The sequence below is a fragment of the Lissotriton vulgaris genome, chromosome 11, assembly GCF_964263255.1.
Source record: "Lissotriton vulgaris chromosome 11, aLisVul1.2, whole genome shotgun sequence".
Taxonomy (NCBI): Eukaryota; Metazoa; Chordata; class Amphibia; order Caudata; family Salamandridae; genus Lissotriton; species Lissotriton vulgaris.
In genome coordinates, this window is record NC_141699.1 from 438,308,383 (window position 1) to 438,322,735 (window position 14,353).

Below are 14,353 nucleotides of genomic sequence, written 5' to 3' on the forward strand. Positions count from 1 at the left end.
ACTACCAAGCCAATTCTTATACTGGGAAGGAAACAAGCTTCCCAGGACCGGTTTCTGGCATTTCAGCCGTCTTCGGCCCGGCTTGCTTGAATCCTGATGGTGCAGTGAGCAAGGGACTCACATATGAGTATACCCTTCCACGCTTATGGTGGACAAAACGATTCAGAAAAGGGGGTGGTGATGGACGGAGTATCTGAATTAAGCAGAACACTCCTACCCAGTCCAAAGATCAGGGCTTGATCCATCACCGTTTTTTAGCTCACTGCACCATCCCAGCTCAGAACCTGGCTACATGCAAATTAGTCTGTCCCTGGCCCAGTGCATCATGGGAACAGGGCAGACCAAACTACCAAGCCAATTCTTATACTTGTAAGGAAACAAGCTTCCGGGGACCGGTTTCTGGCATTTCAGCCGTCTTCGGCCCGGCTTGCTTGAATCCTGATGGTGCAGTGAGCTAGGGACTCACATCTGAGTATACCCTTCCACGCTTATGGTGGACAAAACAATTCAGAAAAGGGGGTGGTGATGGACAGAGTATCTGAATTAAGCAGAACACTCCTACCCAGTTCAAAGATCAGGGCTTGATCCATCACCGTTTTTTAGCTCACTGCACCATCCCAGCTCAGAACCTGGCTACATGCAAATTAGTCTGTCCCTGGCCCAGTGCATCATGGGAACAGGGCAGACCAAACTACCAAGCCAATTCTTATACTTGTAAGGAAACAAGCTTCCGGGGACCGGTTTCTGGCATTTCAGCCGTCTTCAGCCCGGCTTGCTTGAATCCTGATGGTGCAGTGAGCAAGGGACTCACATCTGAGTATACCCTTCCACGCTTATGGTGGACAAAACGATTCAGAAAAGGGGATGGTGATGGACAGAGTATCTGAATTAAGCAGAACACTCCTACCCAGTCCAAAGATCAGGGCTTGATCCATCACCGTTTTTTAGCTCACTGCACCATCCAAGCTCAGAACCTGGCTACATGCAAATTAGTCTGTCCCTGGCCCAGTGCATCATGGGAACAGGGCAGACCAAACTACCAAGCCAATTCTTATACTAGGAAGGAAACAAGCTTCCGGGAACCAGTTTCTGGCATTTCAGCCGTCTTCGGCCCGGGTTGCTTGAATCCTGATGGTGCAGTGAGCAAGGGACTCACATTGAGTATATCCTTCCACCCTTATGGTGGACAAAACGATTCAGAAAAGGGGGTGGTGATGGACAGAGTATCTGAATTAAGCAGAACACTCCTACCCAGTCCAAAGATCAGGGCTTGATCCATCACCGTTTTTTAGCTCACTGCACCATCCCAGCTCAGAACCTGGCTACATGCAAATTAGACTGTCCCTGGCCCAGTGCATCATGGGAACAGGGCAGACTACCCACTTAGCGCAGCTGAACAACAGTACCTCTATCCGGGCTTGCATCAACGTCAAAGAAGCTGCAAGGTGCAGCCAAAACAATGCATCGGTATTGAACCACTCAGTGGTTGAGATGCGCTGATATTCTCCATGCAATGGCAGGGATGCTTAGGTTCTGAGTGTGAGGCACTGGTACTTAAGGTGATGCACAGCTTCCTCATAAGTCGATCCATCAATTTCCAAGGTGATGCACTGGTTCCGTATGAGATTCATACTCTTCCACTCTTTAATGATGATGCGCCAGTTTCAACCCATGCAAAGGTAAAGATGCACCAGTTCCAATGAGTATACGTGGGTCCTGGTTGCTGTAGCACTTTATACTCACTAGGTGCAGTAGGAGGAGCAGTTGAAGTCTTTGATATCACTGAGACTTAGAACAGGAGACAGCCCAGCAAGCCGTTGGAGCCACTCTGCTTTCAAGTAACGCAGATCCAATACTTTTCACCCAGGCAGGAGAACAGCAGGCAGCAGGGCAGCTCAGCAAGGCAAGAGTCTAGCGAAGTAACAGTCCAGCAGAGTGGCCGTCCTTTCAGCAGCACAGCAGTTCTTCTTCCTGGTAGAGTCATAACATGTCTATAAGTCTTTATTCAGCAAAAAAGTATCTCACTGTCAAATACTGTGCAAAGGAATTGGACGGTGAGAGGCTCATTTGCTGAATAGAGTGTTACGCTTGGTGGACCTCTGATATTGGATTGTGAATTGTGATGTTGCTTGTCCAGTTCGGCTGACATTATTTGGTACAAAAAGCTGTCCTGAGGAAACCTTTGTTATGGTGCGCTTGTGGTTTCGGATGAAGAACTCAAATAAAAGACAAACACAAATGGAAAGGATCTATTTGTCTTATTCTTGTCACTCTTTGGATAACGTTTCTGCGTACACAAGTTTTTTGGTGCCCCTCTTTTTGGTTTAAAAGTAAAACTGCACATATTGTAACTGCAGTCAAGGGCCTGAACCATGGTTTGGTTTGAGGGCTACATAAGTGAGTGGCACGATGAGTGGTGCATGCCCAGTAATAGGATTTAATTTACAGGCCCTGGGCATGTGTCGTGCTCTTTCCTAGTGACTTATAGGTAAATTCAATATGGCAATTGGGGTTAGGCCAATGTTACCATCTTTAGGGGCGAGAGGACATGCACCTTAGCATGTCAGCAGTGGTAAAGTGTGCACAATTCTAAAACCAGCAGAAACAAGGTCATAGAAATGGAACATGGCAAGCAAAATGTTGGGAGTAGGCCACCCTAAGGCTGTTAGGTCTAACACATGTGTGGCACAAAACAACTCATTGTGCAATTTCACCACAAAAAGGGTAACTTTTAAGAATAAAACAAGTTTTGCACTGGAAAATAAATACTCTCTCAAGACTTTGAACCAATTTGGGTCACTTTGTATGACTTTGTGGTAGGGAAAAGTCCTGATATATTTGCCTCCTTTGGCTATGCCTGTTCCTGGACCACTTCAACCAAGTAAGGCAAAACTAATTGTGATATATTGTACTTCTGAAATGTAAACAATTGGCAAATGTAAAATCTACGCAACTTGGAACCAAGGGTAGCCTCAGGAACAGGAGAGCAATCTGGGGAGTGGACACGGCCCCCTTCATGGATGTATGACGTTACAACGCGAAATATTACAACGCACACCGTTACAACGCATTTTTTACAACGCAGGATCCATTACATCGCATGGCTTTACAACGCATGACATTACATAGCAGATGCTATTACAACGCATGCCATTACAACGTAAGTATAGGTAAGTATATTATTTTTTTTTTAAATGTAATTAATATAAATTTAATTAATTTACTACATTAAATTATTTTTAAATAATTATTTTGTACATATATTAATTTACGTTTATTTTTAAAATAAGTATTATTAATAAAGAAGTATTATTAATAAAAATAAAATTATTAAAATTAATTTTAAAAATTAAATTAAAAGATGTATTTTAAAACTAAACCCTAAAAATACCCCTGTACCCCAAAACCCAAACCCAGCCCTAAAACCTAAAAATACCCCTGTACCCCAAAACCCAAACCCAGCCCTGGAACCTAAAAATACCCCTGTACCCCAAAACCCAAACCCAGCCCTGAAACCTAAAAATACCCCTGTACCCCAAAACCCAAACCCAGCCCTGAAACCTAAAAATACCCCTGTACCCCAAAACCCAAACCCAGTTCTGATACCTAAAAATACCCCTGTACCACAAAACCCAAACCCAGCCCTAAAACCTAAAAATACCCCTGTACCCCAAAACCCAAACCCAGCCCTGAAACCTAAAAATACCCCTGTACCCCAAAACCCAAACCCAGCCCTGAACCCTAAAAATACCCCTGTACCCCAAAACCCAAACCCAGCCCTGAACCCTAAAAATACCCCTGTACCCCAAAACCCAAACCCAGCCCTGATACCTAAAAATACCCCTGTACCCCAAAACACAAACCCAGCCCTAAAACCTAAAAATACCCCTGTACCCCAAAACCCAAACCCAGCCCTAAACCCTAAAAATACCCCTGTACCCCAAAACCCAAACCCAGCCCTAAACCTTAAAATTACCCCTGTACCCCAAAACCCAAACCCAGCCCTGAACCCTAAAAATACCCCTGTACCCCAAAACCAAAACCCAGCCCTGAACCCTAAAAATACCCCTGTACCCCATAACCCAAACCTAGCCCTGAACCCTAAAAATACCCCTGTACCCCATAACCCAAACCTAGCCCTGAACCCTAAAATACCCCTGTACCCCATAACCCAAACCTAGCCCTGAACCCTAAAAATACCCAAACACCCCGAAACATATACCTCAGTACCCCAAAACATATACTCCTATACTCATACATATTTTAAAAAATTACTTAAATTAATATATTTAATTTATTATATTAAAATACATAAATTAATATATTAATTTTTTTAATAATAATTTAATTAAATAAATAATGTTAAATAAAAATGTTTTCAAAATTAAATACTTACCTATACGTACGTTGTAATGGCATGCGTTGTAATAGCATCTGCTATGTAATGTCATGCGTTGTAAAGGCATGCGATGTAATAGATCCTGCGTTGTAAAAGTAGCGTTGTAATGGAAGTGCGTTGTAAAAGTCGCGTTGTAACGGTTGTTTCCCCCCCCTTCATACTTCTTTAACTTCGTAGCTGACAGCGCAAAGCATATGTTTTTCCTATTATGACAGACAGCATGTAGCCAGCATTGTCATCTCACATTATGTCTATCAGCAAGAAAAACAGTGCCTTAATGTAATAAATAACTATCTGCATTTCAGATTTTAGAAGAAATGTGGGTCAAATTAAAACCCCATGCTGGGCCAGTTAAAAGCAGGCTCTCCCTACCCTTTGTAGTGCAGCTGTGGAAACCTCCAGATGTCAGATGACTGCAGCTCAAGTTATGAATCAAGGGCCATCTGTTCTGACTAGAGTGTTTTATTATTTGATATAAACCTTTGGGTGCAAACTACGCTCCTGCATTCCAAGATCCTAAAGTAGATGACACAGATTGCCTTGTGTTCACTTATTTCTTGTATTGAACTTTTTGCATTGGGCCTTAGGCACATACTCAACCGTTGCCTAAAGCCCCTGACTATTCATTGCTAATGATGATTATTTTATTGCATCCACCTGATCACTATAAGGCAAACCTCTTTTTATTGCAATGAAGAAAAATAATAAGATACACATGACAGAAGTAATCATCACAGTCGGCGTCTGATGACAAATTGCATGCTGTATATATATTAGGACATTCATCTCCTTTGTTTTCTGGCATTGCTTGTCCATTCCCTCACTATCAGGTCTCAGCAATATAGCTATTGTACTTAACCATCAGTCTCTCCCAGGCTGGGAGGTCCTTCTGTGTTGATTTGAGTTTTCCCATTTTTCTAATGTTGTGCATGTGTAATATGTCCGGTGTAGAATCTTCACATCTAACATGGGCTTCGATTGGAATTCCATAGAGCATATTATCAAGCCCATTATCGCCGCTTTATCAGCAGTTTCCTGCCGATAAAAGCGGCAATAATGTATCGAGCTTTCTTGATAATATGCCCCTCAGAGTTCCCCTGATATTCTGCACACACCATTACAGCAGTCACAGGAAGACCTTCTTGTAATTGCCTTCTAAAACAGTACAAATGCAACTTTTTGAGATTTCTGAGACAGAAAGGTGCGCATGCTGACTTCTTTGGAACTGTTTTGTCCAAGGACGTAAGCTTATTTGCAGCTGGGCTCTTAATATAGGACTTGGCCATGCCAATAGAGAACAGCCTGCTCTTACCAAACCAGTATGCAATGAGATATTCCACATCTCATGATGACAGAACATTTTAGATGCTAATTATTATACTGCAGACTCGATAGGAAATGCAGTTCTGATAGATATCATGTTCTTGCACTTCAAAACATATATGCTCACCATATGCTGTGTTCTCACTGTGTAGGAAAGTGCATTAATATTTGAGGTGGACAAGTGTCCAACCCAGAGAATTAGGCCACCACCTGCTAGAAGTCACACAATCAAATAAAGTAAACCAGTGCACAACACCTGGTAGTGTGACACAAAACAGTCAGGTTTAAATCGAAGGCAATGTGTGAAGAATGTAAGCAGCGTCTAAACAGTAGATAAAGTCACACCAAACATAATAAACCTCCACAGCTAATTTTGAAATGAAGAAAAAGTATGAATAAATTAAGACCAAAACAACATCCAATAAGGGGAAGCAGAGAAATGATTTTTTAAAGAATTAAAGTGAAAAGGCATAAAAAACATAAAGAGACAATTGTAAGTCAATAGTCGTGGGTGGAATTTCAGGCCAAGGACACCAAGTGGATTGTTCGAAGTGAAACTCTGGAATTCAGAAGTTCCAAAAGGTTAAGTCCCATTTAACAAAGTGATTTTGGAACTTTCTTGAAAAACAATTTTGACATTTCTGTTCAAGCCCAATGCACAATAGAACTTTTTCACTTTTGAGACGCAGCTTAAACTGTAGCTGCAGCAATAGAACTGAAAGCCAGATACTCAAAGCAGGTTGGTCCCGCTGGTGCTCTGTCTGGTGCTATTGAGGTTAGTGCTCTTGATGAAAAGTCTAACTCAGAATGGGACTTAGTCATCTTTTTGGCAGTGCAGAGGTCTCCACACAGAATAAAGTAAAAATCTAATCCGATGTTATGTAACTGCCAGTTGGATATGTTTTCCAGTGTGTACCACAGAGGCTCTGGAGGAAAAGTGTTTAATAATTTCAAATCATACTTCATGGGCCCAATCAATCAAATAAATACCTTTCTAAGGACCTCAAGTCAAGTCAAGGCACTTAAACACACTCAGGGTATCAGGCTGTGGCTAACAGCAAAGTCTAGCTGCAGTCCTCTTGTCACTGGTCGACTGTGATGCTTCACAGGAATGTTCCATCTTGTTATCTTCCTGGAGCCACTCAGGGGACAAGTCGTATGATCCTTGGAGATCTCTCTGTTCTTGCATTTCAAGTGGAAGAGGCAGCAACCTCCTCAGGTCCTTCTCTCAGGTCATAGATGCCAAGTGCAGCAGGTTCAGTCACCCTGGTATCCTTTAACAAGTTCAGCAGAGTTGTGAGGAAGGCTGGATGAGGGTCAAGCTTTGTATGGTTGATCAGCCTCAAGAGTTGGACCCAGACAGAAAATAGGATCATTCATCAAAATATAGTTGTCCACTATTATAGAATTAAAAGACTAAAAATGTGACATATTTGGAAATTGGGAAATTTTTGAACTTGATTCAACATGCTGTATACATTTTTTGCAAGGTATGTGAAAACTGCATGAATTTGAGCTTGCCGCAGGAAATGTTTGTTTTATTACTAGATAATTCGACAATAGAAAATTACCCAGCAGACCATGAAACAGAACCACAAACAGCCAAATAAATGGCCCACGCACAGATCTGTCAGAACATCCTGTAGGCCATTGTCTGATTACCCTATAGGCCAGTCTGACCCTGTCGGCCTGTGAGTGGGGGACACTAAGTCATTCCTAATCCCTCTCTGGCCAGAGGTGTAAATGCTCTGAGACCCTAGCCTACCTACCTTTAGAGTTATTCCTGTTTGTCCATTGCCAATCAGTCACACAATTCAGGTACAGAGGAGTGTGCTGTAGAAATAATACTGTCTTCTCACATCTAACACTAAAATCTGGTTTGAGGCTGGCACTTGACACACAACATAAAATGAAATAGAAGGCTCGTAAGGCAAAGTAGGGCCCTTCAGTAACCATATAAGGGATACACAGGAACTGTGATCTGAGCCTGTTTGATCACTTTCAAATGAGCAAATGATTTACATGTGCTTCAGGCAGGCCTGTCATGCTGGATGTGACACTGTTCTGCCAACAGGAGGGGCAGAAGCCCTCACTCTGATCATATTGAGATCTGGTGAGTCATCTCTGCACTTTCAAGTTGACCTGTCAATCAAAGTAATCCATAGTGTAGCTCCTGGAGGTAATTTCACACATTACACAAGCAGTGCAGCAGCTACAGACGAAGACCAATTAGCCCAGTGTGTCTCAGACAAGCAAATATAACTTTTATGAACGTTATAATTCCTAACTTGTAAGAAAGAATAGGCCTTTACAAACTAACTGAATTTTTAATAACAGGGAAGGTTCTTGAACATTTTCTGTGAATGTTTCCTGCAGTTTAATTATGAAACAAAGATTCTGCTTTACCGGTATGTACTGCAGGAATAGCTAAACCCAAGAGCTTTTGGAGACCTATTCACTATAGGTACATGCTAATATTAATTTAGTCATGTAACACTTCTAGGCACTATTTGCCCTACCTTTTGGTCAGCAAAATAATTAATTTTAGAGGTGGATTATTAGCACTTAGAAGCAGTTTCTTGGGCATGTAAAATAATTTATTTTTACAGATACTTCTACAAAAATCAAAGTTTCTGGCTGCAGGGAACCTTGTCATATTTTCAGGGTCACACATTGGATGGCAGAACACAGCGATTCAGTCCACTTGTGTCATTTAATTTTACATGGCAAAAGCAAGAGTATGCTGTTCCTATGGGAAAAGGGGGAGGAAGGAAAAGGGCAGGGATACCAGACGTGTGTAAGGGAAAGAAGAGTTTAAGGTGGAAGTGTGATAGCTCCAATTAGGAGCAAGAGCCCTCACATACCCTGAGGGGTGTCATGCTTCATCATCGGGCAGCTCCTCATTAGGCTGGTGCTGCAATGCCCAACGGGCCCCGCAAGCTTAAGATAATGTGTATTTTGTGAAAATGGTCAACATGTTTCATGCCCAGTGTCTTCCGAAGGATTTTGGTATTTCATTAGAACTGGAATATCCTCATCTACTCTAGTGGGGATGGTGTGGGAACATATCTAAAAGGTCCCATCCCCTAAAATCTGGACTCATGTGGTAGTCATGTGTGAAAGTAAAAAAGTAAAAAAGGAATTGGTGTGTACCTTCTGAAAAACACCTGGAGGGGAAAAAACAATTGAAAAATCATGGTTAAACAACCACAGTTACATTTGTTCGGGATGTTAGGTGCACATTGTCTTAAGCTCAAGTGGGTATAATTTCCTCAAGTTCAGCTACCACAACCCAGCTAATAAAATATTCTGTGGGATTCCAACGCACTTTCTTCCCATTTCTTCTCACTAAACACAGGCCCCAGTACTACTTTTTAGCTTCACACCGGTGAAAAGAGAAGATCTCCGGCAAAGAGCCCCCTTGAAGGGCCCGTTAGGCTTTGCAGCACCAGTCCAACGGGGAGCTGCCAGATGATGAAACAAGACACTCTTGCTCCTAATTGGAGCTATTCCACTTCCATCTTCACCTCTTCTTTCCCTTGCGACCACCTGTTATCCCCACCCTTTTTCTTCCTCCCCCTGTCCCCATAGGAACGGCATACTCTTGCTTTTGCACTAGCAAAACTGGACTCATATGCTGGACCTACCGAGCCCCAGTTCCTACTTTTGTGATGAATTTAATTTTACATGCCATAGGTGTATTTGGTACACCATATACAATGGCCTTATATTAATTTTGAAGTCAATTTCGACTTTGTTCTATGGGTCAAAGCACATACATTGGGCACTTGATAGCAGTGCTCCAGCATTAGAGCACAATTTTATCAGCTGGTGAGTCCAAACACAATTGAAAAGCTTGGGGTGACCATCCAAAAAGGGATCACTTTCCAAAATACTGTAATTGTGACAAATGCTAACATTATTATGCACATGCCCTGTACTAGTTTGGCTTCTAATACAAACCACTAATCATTTTATTTTAGTACTTTTTGTTTGTGCTCTCTGAGGAAAGGAAGAGGGGAACCCCCAAAATATGGTTTAGAGTTTCCCACTACACTTTTACCTTTTTCTCCACTCCAGATGATAATTTGTTATACTGTCCACCAAGTATGTCCAAACTAGGCATGGTGACATGACTATTTGACATCCAAATTATAGTAAATTGGTAATTCTGGGTAGACAGTTCTGCACTCTAGTAGACCAACCGCTTACAATAGTCACAGAGAGTGATTTGAGTTTGTCCCCTTCAACGATAGGCTTTTTATTGGACCTGCCTCTTTCTGCCACAGGATTAGGATTTTGTTACATCACATTTTGGATCACTCCAGAGGAGAATTTCTCTCTTACTCAATGCATTGGATTGTTTAGGCATGTAATTATATCTCAAAATGAGTGCAAGCATTGCAAAGAATAAGGAGCTATTTTACATCTACTGGACTCTAGCTCTCTTGGGTCTTCATTGCTTGTTGCCTCCGCAATCTCTTACCATTTGTGTGGTTTCTTTTCCTTGCTCTCTCTCTTTTTCCCTATTTGTCAGCTCCTCATTACTCCCTCCTATCCCCTACCTCTTTCCTCTGTGTATTAGATCCTTATTCCACCCACTGTGCCAGTCTCTCATTCCACCTGGAAGCCTCTCCTTCCCGTTTCTACCCTTTCTGCTGTTTGTAAACTCCAGAAGCCATATTATACCAATTGTCCTGGGGCTCAATGGACATTTGCCCCTGCTTTGCGTGACCCCGGGGCACTTTGGTATTACAGAAGTCGCTGCAGACACTTGTGAGGTCCCTTCTGTGATACAGATAGTGCTGGCGCACATACAGAGCCTGTGCTTTCATCAGGATAGGATAGGATGTAGGATGTGAATTTGTAGAGCGTGAATTGCTGCCCGGAGGCGTCCAAGCGCTAGGAATACCGAAGGTCCAATCATAAGGAAGCACAGGGGGGAGGGTGAGTAAGTTTAGACTGGGTGAAATAGGAAGGTTTTTAATTGTTTACGGAAGGCCAGAAGGTTGGGGTTGGATCTTAAGTACAATGGAAGGGCATTCCAGGCCCTAGCAGCATTGTGGGAGAACGACATGCCTCCAGATCTGGATCTTTTCACTCTCGGGGTAACTGCTAGAAAGGTCTGGTTAGATCTTAGATTCCTATTGGGCCTGTAATGATTGATTAGGTCCTGTGTGATCCTGGGGCCAGAGTTCCAGAATGACTGGTGGGCTATGCACATGGCTTTGAACATAACTCTCTGGCGCACCGGTAGCCAGTGGAGAGTAACCAGCCCGGACCTTACTGACTGTCTGCGGGGGAGGTCGAGTAACATGCGTGCAGCGCAGTTCTGCACAGTCTGCAGCCTTCTCAAGGTGGATTCCGGGGCGCCGAGGTAAAGAACATTATTAAAATCAAGGCGGGATTGGATCAAGCCTTGTACAGCTGCTTGTCTGGCTTCCCTGGGGAGGAGAGGGAACATTTTTCTAAGCATCTTCATGATGCCAAAGCAGGTAGCCGAGAGTTTCGGAGCTTGTACGTTGAAGGAAAGGGATCTGTCCATCCATATTCCCAGGCTTTTGATGCTGTTTTTGGGGGTTGGTGGAGGGCCCATGCTGGGTGGCCAGAGGGCGGCCGGGAGGCTAGGGACCGAGTTGCCGAGGACCATAAGCTCGGTTTTGTCTCCATTTAATTTTAAGGACGATTGAGACATCCAAGTCTTTACATCCTCCAGACACTCTCTAAGCCCGCCCTGTACAAGTAGATTGGTTTCCTGTGTCAGGGAGACCCCAAGCTGCGTGTCGTCTGCGTAGGAAATGATCTTAATCCCGAACGGGCGGACGACATCGGCCAGTGGCCTCATGTACAGGTTAAAAAGTGCAGGGCTTAGAGAGGAGCCTTGGGGAACACCGCATTTCAAAGGTCTGCTGGTGGAGACCGAATCGCCTTCGAACACCTGGAAGGATCTGTCTTCTAAGAATGACCGAAACCAGGACCACGCTTTACCCTTGATCCCGACCTGGGACATGCGGTGCAGCAGGGTGACATGGCTGACCGTATCGAAGGCAGCACTGAGATCAAGGAGGATCACTGCCACTGATCCTCCCTGATCTAAGATTTTTCTAGCCTCCTCGGTGACCATGAGGAGGGCGGTCTCGGTCCCATGTTTGGGTCTGAAGCCGGTTTGGGTGGGGTCCAATAGATGGTGGTCTTCTAGGAAGTTTATTGATTTATGTATTTCTCCAGGATCTTGCTTGCCCAGGGGAGCAGGGATATGGGGCGGTAGTTGCTTAGATCCGTGTGGTCCAGATTGTTTTTTTTTAGCAGGGCTCTCACCATAGCCTGCTTCCAAACTGTGGGGACCGTAACCGTGGAGATGGAGGTATTTAAAACCTCCCTTAATATGGGTAAGGTGGTCTGTGAGGCAGCCATTATTATCTCCGGAGGGGCTGGATCATTGGGGGACCCGGATTTGACTTTGCGTGCCAAAGGTTCAAGCGAGGCAAGTTCCAATGGAGGAAAATCAGACAGCGTAGGTAACTGTAGGCTGGGGGGGTGGTTCCGTGGAGTGTAGGGGGGAGTAGGAGGAGAGAGATTGTTCAGGGGGAAGGCCGAGTAGATGGAGCTGATTTTCTGGTGAAAAAATTCGGCAACTTTATTACAGTGGGAGGTGGATTTGTCCATCAGTAGGCTGGGCGGTTGTTTAGTTAGTTCTTTTATGATTTTGAAAATTTCCTTAGGTTTGGATTTTGCGAGCACGATTTTCCCCGAGACGTAAGCGGCCTGGGCTTCTTTTATCAGACTTTTGTAGTCGCTAATAGATTCTCGATAGAGTGTTTTATGTTCCGATGAATAGTCTGTTCGCCATCGTCTTTCGTATTTCCTACAAAGACGTTTTTTGTCTCTCAAAGTCTTCGTGTACCACAGGGCAGTTTTATGGAGGCGTTTAAGCGTGATTTCCTTTTTCGGAAGGACAATGTCGAGAGATTGGGAGATCCAATTAACGTATGCCTGGTTAGCTAGACCGGGGTTGTCGGTGATCAGGGGTGGATTCTCCATAAGTGTGTTAATCCAATTGTCAACTGTTAGATGGGACCAAGCTCTCGTGAGTCTTGTGGTTGGGGTAGGTTCAGGGGGTTTAGAGATAGTCCAGTTGATTGGGATCAAGAAATGGTCCGTCCAGGGAAGGGGATGGGTGGGCTGGTTAAGAGGTCAGTGCAGTTGCTAAAAACTGGGTCAAGCAAGTGGCCCTTCACATGGGTGGGCGAGGTGACCCGTTGTGAAAGTAGCAGAGCTGCTATGTCGTCTGCTAAAGTTGAGGCAGTGAGGTCAGAGGCTGAGTCAAAGTGAAAGTTAAAATCACCTAACAAGATGAAGTTGGATGAGGAATTAATGCGTTCAGATACATTTGAGGGTAGGCTGACGTGGAACTGCCTTGGGGGGCCCGGAGGTCGGTTTGTCAGGGTGCCTGATAGGCACTTATTAGGTGACAGTTCGATGTTAAAAGTTAGGCTTTCACAGTCTAGAATGGTTTCAGAGACCACTCGGCAGTGGAACTGTTCTTTGTGGATTATGGCCAGGCCTCCTCCTCTCCCTTTAGACCGGTCCTGGCGCAAGATTTGGAAACCTGAAGGAAGCGCAGCTATTGCGGCTGGGTCGGCTTCCGGGGAGAGCCAGGTTTCTGTTAGGAACAGAATATCAGGTGAGTCTTCTATTAAAAGCATTATTTCGGCTGTATGTTTGGGGAGGGAGCGGCAGTTCAATAAGAACATACGGAAATCGTATAGCGGTTTGGTGGTTGTATTGGGTTTGAGGGGTTTATGACACTCGGGGCAGAGCTGAGGCACGTTATCAGCGTGATATCTGCAACAACTGTGGTTGCTCGTGGGAACCCTCAAACTGTGAAGGAGGTCCGCGCTGTAGAGTATGCGGTCTGTGGTTTGTGGCTCAGTGGTTCTGGCCCTGGGCCCGGACTCGGTGCGGACGAGCGCAGACAAGCTTGCCTTATACGCGCCTTCGGCGCGCATTCGTCGCGCCCGCTGCGCTCGTCCGCTGCGCTTCCTGTGCATACACATTTTTATTTGGGAGGATTAGGGGGCGTGTCCCTCAATTCCTCGTGGCCGATGGCGGCTGATGAGGGCTCTCGCAGGCACTCCCTCTGAGCGCTAGCTCCACTCTAGGGGATGCTTCAAGCGAGGAGAGCAAAGTAAACCAAGTCTAAAAACAATTTAAAATCAAGTTTTTTTCTGATGTGCAAATACGCAAATTAGCAGCGTTTTTCTCCCGGCTGTGCCTCAGGAGGGGTGTGGTATTCGAGTGCGCTCGTAGGTCAGCACGCTTTAATACAGCGGGGAAAGGGGGCGTGGCCTCGAGGGGGGCGTGTCCCTCGATTCCTCGTGGCCGATGGCGGCTGATGAGGGCTCTCGCAGGCACTCCCTCTGAGCACTAGCTCCGCTCTAGGGGATGCTTCAAGCGAGGAGAGCAAAGTAAACAAGGTCTAAAAACAATTTAAAATCAAGTTTTTTTGAGATGTGCAAATACGCAAATTAGCAGCGTTTTTCTCCCGGCTGTGCCTCAGGAGGGGTGTGGTATTCGAGTGCGCTCGTGGGTCAGCACGCTTTAATACAGCGGGGAAAGGGGGCGTGGCTT